The 10,785-nt window shown below is 39.9% G+C and overlaps 1 long non-coding RNA gene across 1 annotated transcript; it reads left to right on the plus strand.

The window, feature by feature from the left end:
• The first annotated feature begins 3,712 nt into the window (after positions 1–3,712).
• On the plus strand, positions 3,713–10,616 carry LOC118971374 (uncharacterized). The gene is made up of 5 exons (XR_005059783.2): positions 3,713–3,888; positions 4,114–4,198; positions 4,799–4,966; positions 6,915–7,015; positions 8,893–10,616. It is a non-coding gene; the product is annotated as an uncharacterized lncRNA (long non-coding RNA).
• Positions 10,617–10,785: the final 169 nt, after the last annotated feature.

Below are 10,785 nucleotides of genomic sequence, written 5' to 3' on the forward strand. Positions count from 1 at the left end.
CTCCAGGCCTTATCCAGTCTGCTACTTACTGCGTGTCCCCCTCTGGCCATCTTACAGACACCTCGCACTGTTGGTAGGCACGTGCCCAACTAGACTCATCTTATCTTCTTTAAAGCTCTTCAGACATGACTTCCAGACGATTCAGGAAACATGCCTTCCACCACTTACGCAAGGCAGTCTTCGAGATACCAATGGACAGATGCCTTGCCGGAGGGAGCTCCTTTGCTCATATTCTCTGATTATTTTCCATAGTCTTTTGAGCTATTTGCTGCAACATTGGCCTAAACTACCTGAATCAGATCTGTATCGGGAGTGTGGTGTAGAGGATGCACAGAAAATCCCACGCAAGGATCACTGGAACACTGGTAGTTGTGAAGTGAAAGAAAAATGCTGGAAGATTTCCTTTTGGTATGCCATCTACTTATTTGATAGACATCTTGTTTGAATTTTCTCATACAGATCCATGAACATTAGTATTTTTGTGAGAGAATCTGTTTTCTTTCTGTCTTTTTGTCAAATGCTGTTCCCTGTATCAGTCTTGCCTTTGTATTTTCTGTATTTCTGATGCTTCAGCCTCTGAGCCTTGCTCACCTTGAAAACACTACTTACTTCTCCCCAGGCTGGCTGGTTCCTAGAGGTCATGAAAGACCAGCTTGCTGAGGGCACCTGTCCTACGTAGCCCCTGTCACCACCATCTACTGGGCTGATTCACATCAGGGCCACAGTCCCCTCCCCGAGCCACCGGGCAGGTACCAGAAAACTAAGCCACCCCACATCCCAGAATCCAACAGAAATCATTCCAACTAGCCAATCCTGCCCTGCCTGCCCTGCCTCGCCAGCTCCTGCCCTCCGACACCGCAGTGAAGGCTGCCGCCCTCGCTTCCCCTCCTTCCCACCACCTCCGTGCACCCCTGCTGCCTTCCTCTGTGGCCCTGTGATGTCCATGCCCCTGCCTCTTGAGAACTGTGAATTGCAAACTGTTTCTTCAGTGCCAGTCATCAGGCCCGTTGGCTTCTCCATACCTAAAGAATAATACAGCCTTCATTTTAGAACATTCTCACCCTTCCAAAGGCGCACTGGACTTCATGGCTCGTGAAAGTTAATGTTGCTTTTGTATCTTGCAAAACTGACTTGACCAGTATGCCTTTTCTTCTTTCCAAAGCATGTATTATTGTCACGCACCATTCCACTGCTTCCGATTGCCTCTCTGCCCCTCAAAGCAATAGGTCAAATGTCTTCATTCTTTGGTCTCTGAAGTAATGCCCTGTATTCTTTGGATGCTACAATAAAAGTAGTATGCTACACTGGTAAGTTACTTTATGGCTAATAAATGTTTCCACATAGATTTATTAATCAAGAGCCTCACATAGATGCACACTGAAGACAGGTTGTCATTAACCATTGCTGTGCTGGAGATGAAGGAATTGTGCCTCCAATAGCTTATATGGTTTTCCCAGGTACACGCTACTAGTAGGTGGTGGGGATGGGAGTGGGGAGGGGAGGGGAGAGGGGGGTTCTTAGTCTATTACATAAGAGTTCTGCCTTTCAGAAATCTTGCGCATTGAAGGAATGAAAATCCTAATAGAAACTTGATCTTAGAAGAGGCAATACATTGAAATGATACCTGTATCAGTAAAAATTAGTCACAGTCACAGGAAAGGGAAGACTGAGCCCACTTCTCCCTTCTGCTTGCATGAAGTCCCAGTGCATCTTCTGGGGATGTATCGGGAAGAACTATTTCCTATGGCTCCTTGCCAGCATACCTATTGATCACGGAATCAGGCTGTGTTAATTTCTGTGTGGTTTTTATTCATTCATTATTATCTTGAAATATTTTTCTGCAAAGGGCTGTGCTTGAACTTTTCAAGTTGAGGGCCACCAAGGCTGCAATTCTGAAACTGTTAAGGAGAGAAAAAACATTAGAGCTGGAATTGATTTTAGATATTACGTAGTACAAACATTGATCCAAGAAGCCCAATGATATTAGGAAGCTCGCCCAAGATATCACAATACTCTCTATCAAAAATGTATCATGTCACCACTAAACAAGAATTCTAGGTCACATTCCATTTGGCCTTAGGATCAGTCAGCTCAGAGCTCCTATGTTCTAACGCATATGGGAGAATTCAGATCTCTAGGATATGGTGAAGGAAGAAAATAACCCTGAGTCATTTCTCTAAGAAAGTAATCTGGTTCTCTCCCGCAGCAATTAAGCCATTTGAGGTTGGCTGGGGGAGAGGTGTCGTGCAAAGACTTCATTATTTAATGAAGTCTGAAGGTAAAAAGTTTAAAGAGAATTTTAGGGTCAGTTCATTCTGTCCTATCTTATGGAATTTGGATGGATTTCAAGTCCTAGTCAGACCAAAAGCAGGAAACCATCTCAGTCTTACATTGCGTTTCCTTGTAACACAGGCTTTGCGAGAGGGGAGGCCTCCCAGTACGTCCTTTTCTGTTCCCAGAGAATAAGCTCTGAGAAGCCTAAGCCTTCGCCAAAGCTATGAAAATAATTTAAAAACCCTACAGAACATTTGGACCTTTTCTAATAAAAACTTGAAAAGTTCTCTGATGTTTGCGAAGGATTCCTTTTATTTATCATTGAAGGCTGGAATTACTTAAAGCAAATCTGCTTCATTTCTGTGTGATGGAAGGCTCCCAGAGGCCGTATGAGTTCTGAGAAATCAAGTCCTGAAATTTTTTGGGCTTCTGGGCTATTGAAGCTGGACTGAGTTATGTTTATTAAATCCATCTCTATATTTTTGGCAATTAGTTTCTCACACCTTGACTTTAGAAATCTGGGAATCATAATCATTGACCCATCAAACATGTAAAGTATACAAGGTTAATTTTACATGACCTAATGTGCCTAATTACTGGTGTGACTTTTTGAAACGTTTCCATTACTAATTCTCCTGGGATTCATACACAGAGAACGAATTTAAAATGTCATCTATCATCTGGACCCCTGCTTTCAAGGCCTCAGGCAAATGTTTTTGTAAACAATTGGCCCTTGAAGGTATCCTTCAAGCCAGTAAAGCTCATATTTCACTGGACCAAGAGAAGAAACACATTCCAGAGCTGAGTATTCTCTGAGGACAAAACTGAGACAAGGTTCACCACATTTTATCATTAATCAGCTTGATTCAAATGATGTCATAAATTCAAGGTCAAAAAGAACCATTAAATCCTATCTCCAAAGGTCCACTTTTACAACTCCCAGGATGTCCTGTGAGATTTTCCTTTTAATTTTAAAATTAAGACAATGGCTATGAAAGACAAAATTTGAAGACCAACTCTTAAGAGTGTAGTGTCATAATCAACAAAGGACAGAACTAAATGCCTCTGACATGCTGAACAACCTCCACAATCATAACTACAAGACACGGTAAGGAGTCACAAATGGTGACGACAAGATTGGTGACCTTGACACAGCTGATCTGAGTGATTTAAAGTCCCTTGGGGAAGTGATTGGTAGGCTTAGCTGAAAAGGGGACTTCTCAGAGCCTCCACTCACGACATTGTAACAAAAACTACCTGAACTGCAAGTTAACAATATGATTCCTGAATACCACCCCAGATGGGATTCCAGACAAAATACAGGTTACCAGTTAAACTTAAATTTCATACAAATAATGAATAATGGTATTCCTGAATTTTACTTTAGATAAACAATGAATAATCATATTTCTGCATTTTTATTTGCTAAACCTGAGAATGAACTTGCATGTTTAATTAGAATTCCTAGATCATTCTTATTATCAGAACAGTGAGAGAAACATAGCCAGAGGTGATTGCTGACTTTTCCCTTGCAGCTGGGGAATATCCAAAGCGCAGGCTTCCGCGGATTCCTACAGTCAGGTGTGCCCAAACCTCCTGTAACGCCACTTTAAGGTAAGCGTGAGGAAGCATATCCCCCCACTTGGGCCAGACCTATCCTCCTTTTCTGAGGAATAAGATCGGGCAGGTAGCCTGGGCTTTAGACTCCAGGCAGGAAGGGACAAGCAGGAGGCCGAGTCCCGGCTTTGGCGAGGGCAGGGGGCACGTGGTGCCACTCGCCTGTCATTCCAACTCCTCCTCAATCTCTGCCCTTTCCCACCTGGTCCCACCTGGAGAAAGACCTGAATTATGTGGATTAATCGCAACCCCAGCTCATCACCAGTGTAAGAGGGCTTCCCTGCAAGAGCAAATGCTCATGGGAGTGGTAAGTGGCAAAGGTTAAATTAGAAAATTTTCAGTTTTTTTGCTATGGAACATTTCAAACATATACCAGCTTAGAATAATACCAGACACCCAAATATGTAACAAGTGGCTTCAATAATGATCAAGTCATGGCAAATCTACTTTGATTTGCAATCACAACAATCATCCCTGACTCAGATTATTCTAGATCAGATCTATATCATATAATTTCATATGCATATATATATATACACACATATACATAAATATATTATCAGAAAAGTTGAGAAACATTATATGTTTTATACTTGAGAATGTATTTCTGAAAGATAAGGGATTTTTAAAACATTGCTTCTAAAATATCAATAATCAATATAAACTATATGATGTGTTCTCATGTCTCTGATTTTATCTTTTTTTTTTAACTGCTTCAAATGAAAGTGTTGTAAAGTCCATCTATTGCAGTTGGTTAATATATCTCCTTACAGATCTCCCCTTTCTTCCTTGCACTTTATTTGTCAAAGGAAACAAATCACTTTCCTTTAGAGCTCCCCACATTCTGGATTTGGCAGGTCACATCCTCGTCGTGTGGTTCACGCGTCTCCCCAATCTAACGATGCAGGGAGAAACACGAGAGACCCAAGGTGGAGACGCGGGAGGCTTCTGAGCTCCCCTGTCCCGCGGACGCTCCAGCTGCGCGCTATGCACAGAGCAGTTCCCACTGACAGAGACACAGGAACTAGCGGAGGGGCTCTACACCCCGGGCAGAGAAGAAGATCCTCATCAAACGGTAGGAAAAGCTGAGGCACGCACTGGCCATAAATCTCATCTCTGGCACAGGCCCGTACGATCTGGAGGGAACCCTCCACTCCCAGCCCCTCCCTGGTGAGCAAAGGATGTGAACACCAACTTTTAAGACTCTCCTGACGGATGGGCCCCCAAAATACCTGGTTCCGAAAGCCAGCAAGGCTTTCATTTCTAAGACCTACACACTGCAGCCAACACAGAAGCAGCCCTTACTGGGTGTGAGAGGCCGAGCACTCATGTCCGTCTTTCCCGAAAGAAATGTGTCTGCACACTTTAAAGCTAGGCTGCAAGAATGCTCTTTCTAGCAGAGCTGTCCTTCAAAATTTAAGAAGGCAAATATGTGAGATGATGGGTGCATTAATTAACGAGGAACTGAGTTCACGTGAACCAGCCGGGTTTATACCCATAGAACAGACAGACGGAGAGGAAAGCAGAAGAGGGGAGAGGGGAGAGATGAGTTAACATACATCAAAAATACATTTTTACAAAAAGCTACATATTTGAGGCAGTGGAATGAAGTGACTAATTCTCTATAGACAGTTTGACTGTATTTCCTACTGTCAGCTTGAAGGTTAGGAAGGCATCATTCAAGAGTAGGAAGTCATTTGGAAATACACAAAATTCTAATTTCTCCAACTCAGAATAGGTCCTGAATTCATCATAGCAAAGCAAGCATTAAGAAGCATTATTTTCTTGAAGTGTATTTATTATTTATTAATTTGCTCCTACCCACAAACATCTATTGATCAGCTTCTTTGAGCCACTGGTCAGTGCAAGGAGCCAGGTGTTGGCATGAAAGACACGGCCTACGCTCTTGCCTCCAGTGGGGGAAGTTCCAACAGAAAGGCAACTGTGACCATGGGGACCGTCACTGGGATCGACGTGAGGGCAGGGCACTCGGAGAGCGAGAAGAAGTTTGCACCCAGTGCAACAAAATATACTGAGGCACATGGCCCATTTTCAGTCTGGTAAAAGCTAAATAAACACGCAAAGAATGGGTTAGCATTCTCTGATCTACTGCACCATAAATAAGGATCCATCTCTACTCTGGACAAAATATTCAATGTAAATTTTAGGAACCTTTTAGTGAACTTGGTAGTAATGTAAAAATTATGTACAAACAGATGTGTAAAATGTGAGTTTAAGAAGCAGGAATTTCAGGAGAGAGCAATGGTGACCGTCCTGCCGTCTCCAGGTACTGGAGGTTTCCCTCAACAGGAAGCTGAGAGTCTGTTCACTGGCTGCCCCTCTGGGTCTGCTCTGGTAGGAGGCTGAGCATTTAGAAACTGTAGTCATGCACTGTAACTCTTAATGTTCTCTTTGTGAAGCCAGTCACACACTCTGGGAAGAACACAGCAGTGCACAAGGAACAAACGATTCAGATATTTCCACAAAATGGGAATTCTGATATAAAGGTAAAGCTAGGTTTCATCAATATTCCTAAATAGATAGAGGTGATCAAAACAAGGACAACTCAGATTCATAATGCCTGACGTAGGGGCCAATGGGAATAAAGCACATAGCCATTCAGACCTGGGGGCTTTACCCTCTGCTGAGGAATAGAGAAATGGTTAGAGGGTCACCCCTGCACAGGGGAGAAAATGCAGTCAAGTACGGAAGCTATGACAACAGTCAATTTTAAATGTTGCATGCCTTTCCGTTTCTTCTTCAAGTAGTGATAGTCCAATGAAGTAATGCAGTAGTAATCACCCCCAAAAACCTTCTTGTAATCTGACTGTTGATGGGCAGAGACAACACTGGGCGACCATGGACTACACCTACGTTTCCTCTTTCAAGACATAGAGGAAGGCGACTTTTCTGGACTTCTTTGGCTCAGTTCTGTCCAATAGGATGTGGCAGAAGTGATGTACTTCCCTCGAGGCCTGGCCATAAACCTTCACGTGCTTTCTCTTCTTCTGTGGCAAACTTAGGGACCACAGTTGAAGCTAACAGTGTCTCAACATTGAAGGAGACTGGTCCTTGGAGGGGAACCACCGCGGGGAGCAGTTCTCCATAGACACGTAGACTGCGGGTGAGTGAGGAGTGAACCACAGTGATGCTAAACCAGTAAGATATCGGGGCTTGTTTACTAGAGTACAGCTACTTTATTTTTTTAATGCACTGAAGAATCCCAAACTACTTTATAGAAATTGAATTTCTTATCCAGATATGAATTTTTAATAATGACTGATCAATAACTAAATTCCTTTCTATTTCCCATTGAAGGTGAGTTGAATGGAAACTTCAAATAAAGAAAATTAGCACAAGCAGATTTCCTATTACCTTGTACAGTTCATCATGCAAAGCATGCAATAAAAACTTGTCAAAAACTAAAAATATTACTTCATGAAAAGCTTACAATATTTTTGCTTTTAAAAATAGAGGAAAAAACAATAGAATATAATATAGAAAATTGGAAAAGTAAAAGTATTTTATAAAAATCAAAATACACATCTAATCATTTGGAAAAGATGCTCAACCACACTCAAAAAAGTAGAGAAACTTCACTGAGATACTATTTCTTGCCGTAAAGCAAAAAATTGAAAGTATAAAATTTCATAACATACTTTGTGGAAGAAACTGTGGGAAAACCCCACTCCCACCTTGTGGAAGAGAATGCTAATAATACCAACACCAAAATAGGAAATTTGGAGATGTCTAGGAAATACTTCTAGAGATCCATTTCAGAGATATGCATTTGGTTTGTATAAAGCCATTCAAAGCAGAGCTGTCTACACTGTCACAAACTGGACACAACCCAGGGGCCTATCCGTAGGGGACGAGTGGAATGAACGTTAATACATCCACCCAATGGAAAAAAGGCGAGTTGGAAACAGGGCTGTGTAGTTTGCTATTGTTTAGCTAAAGAGAGAGAAAGAGATCTGCTTGAATTAAAAATAAAAATAGACAGTGAGAAGTTAAAATGTCCTATCTCTGTACTGAGTCTGTGAAAAATCCAACCTATGAAGTCTTCATTATTTTTATTGTCATTTAAGAGGGGAGGAGTTAGTGATCTTTAAGCCTATGTTCTGGATGTTTGAGGAGACCTCAGTGGTTAAGGAAATCCTTTACTATTTGAGAAAGTGCCATCTATAGGCTCTTTAACTTTTGATCTATGAATTTTGGGTCAGTTAATGAGAATGAACTCTGAGTTTTAGTTTATTTATAGCCTAGTGAATTTTAGATAGATACATAACTGCATCTGAATGTCATGATGGAAAGATGAACTCCCACAATAAATCACATTATAGGAACTACTTCTACATTAGTTTATATTTATTTAAATATCAAAATAATAACAACTTAGGTTTTAAAAGTAAATAAAATATTGCTTTTAAAAAATAAATTTTCAAAAATATGAATTATAAGAGGTGAAGTAGAATAGGCTGAAGGGAAAAAAGATAAAGGCCAGAGTTTTTAAAATATAGCTTTTCTTGATTTGGAAATATTTTATATAATTATAAATTAATAAATAATAATCCCTAAGAAAAAATTTTAAATGAACCTAAATACGTATTCAGACAGTGTAAAACCACATGAAAGAATAATATTCAAAGTGACTTTAAAATGCAGTAAGTTGACTCTACACTTTTAATGGGATATGCCCAAGGATAAAGGAGCTTATCAAATACAAATCATTTTAATTATGGACACTAAATCCCATTTCTTATTAAAATAAATAGTGCTTCTTAAAAAAAATGGCTAGACTCTCTGGCTTTAAATTCAGTTTCCACCTTCTTATTGACCATCCTAGGTCAAACATGTGACTTAGATACCCTATGCTGAGAAAATAGGGGCTAAAATAGTACTGATCTTGTAAGATAATTCTCAGGATTAAGTTAATCATCATGTAATATATTTGTGGAAACTGTCTGACTTTTCTCCTTCATTTCCCTTATAACTGTCCAGGAATGTACAGGCTACTTTTGAGTTGCGCACATTTGACCCTTCAGCCAGAGCAAGGCTCTGCCAGAGCTCCGCCCACTGTAAGGGTGGGAAGGTGGCTTCCAAGTAGACTCACTGGAGATCACCGCTGAACACCTGCTTCAGGCTTCGCCGTCATCGTTTCATTCGATAGTCAAAATAACCACGTAATTAGCTATTAAGTCTTTTTCACAGGTAAGGAAATCAAGCCTCAGAAATGGCTGAAAACCCGTCCTAGTGGAAGCCCTGGGATGTATGGGAGGCCTGTCTTGACGCTGAGCTCTTTCTACCACATCACTCACTGCCTTTTCTAGGAAGGCTCCCTGTTTGAAGTCCCCACATTACAGATTTAGTCCTATGGCTTACCTCTTTTCCTCTGTTAAATACAGATGTCTTTGCAACAACTAGATATTTCTCTCTTGGACACAGAGAAAAGGAATTTGAACAAAAAATAACAGTTTTACAATGTCTGGTGGCAGAAATGGTACAGGACCCCTCCAGTGAAAACTGAACTTTAACAGCTATGGAGGAGGGGCCCTCCAGTAAACCAAAAAGCACTGGGTCATGTTCTTAACTCCACAGCACTTTATTCTGCCGCCTTCCTCTGGCCCTTCTAAAATACAATTTTAGATGTGAGATTGTCTGAAACACTAAATTTCAGACTTCGGTATATTTCCAAATGGGAGTAGTAAAAAAAATTTGGGAATCATGGTGTGTTTAAAAATTAAATCCAATTTAGAGTAACTAGTCAAAAAAGCAAGATAATTTGGAGCATTTTATGATCCAGTCAAATTTTAGTATCTCCTGTTCCTAATTTTAAATTCAGGAAAGTTATATGTGATGAGCTGATTCATATTTGCTTAATTATAGAAAAATATTTTCTCATACAAGAATTGTACATATGATGAAATGTAACATGGATGGAAGTAGAAGAAGGAAAAGCCAATTCAATTCAAGTAAAAAGAAATTCCATGAAGAAGTGGGTACATATTTTAGAAATTGTTTTTCATGCTTGGAAACGGGTATCTCTTATATGAATCATTTATTATTCTAAAAACATTTGGTGTAGTTGAAAAAAGTAAGTAAAATTTGTATGAGTCATACATATTTGCAAAGGAAAATTAAAAGGGTTGTTTACAAAAACAGATCAGTTAAATTTAATTTAAAACATCCTGAAAGACCCAGCATAGAATCGGTTATATTTTTTCCACTGTTCATATTTTATATGCATTCTGGTTAATATTGTTCTAATTTCTGATGAGAAAAATGAATAAATAAAGTATAGTGCCTACAGGAATATCTAAAATCAACTTCTATGTGTATATGCAAATTTAAACAATTTGTCAGGCTTTTTATTGCCAAAGTCTTAATGTAGATGATGGGTCGGTACTGACAAATACAGCCTAAGGATTGGCTTTGGAACGAGTTCCTGCAGGGGACAGAAATAGATGACCTTTCAAAACGTCAATGATTTTGTAACTTATTTTATTAAAAGCACAGTTTGATTAACAGAAACAAAGAGGAGGAAGAAGTAAACCACAGACGTTGAAATCCTTTTCTTCCATTTTAAGAAATTTGCCCACATCACTCCCACCTTCCCTTGCCCCTCCCACACACAAAAGAATGTCTTAGTATGTAGAAAAATGCATTCCAAAGGAAAATCTCTGTAATAGGCGAAATTATGTCTGTTTCTTGAACAGTCTTGAGAATTCTAGGACTGTCAAAATTTCCTTCTCGATTTCCTTTTTGATCTCTGGGTCAGTTTTCAATATGGGGAATCAGGAAATTCTTGATTTTTGCTTACAGGTTGAGCTCTTTTCTCCAGAGATCAATTAAGAAATGAGTTTATTTCAGGAGATGGTATTTTTAGAGTACTTT

This window comes from Manis javanica, chromosome 16 (genome assembly GCF_040802235.1).
Source record: "Manis javanica isolate MJ-LG chromosome 16, MJ_LKY, whole genome shotgun sequence".
NCBI lineage: Eukaryota > Metazoa > Chordata > Mammalia > Pholidota > Manidae > Manis > Manis javanica.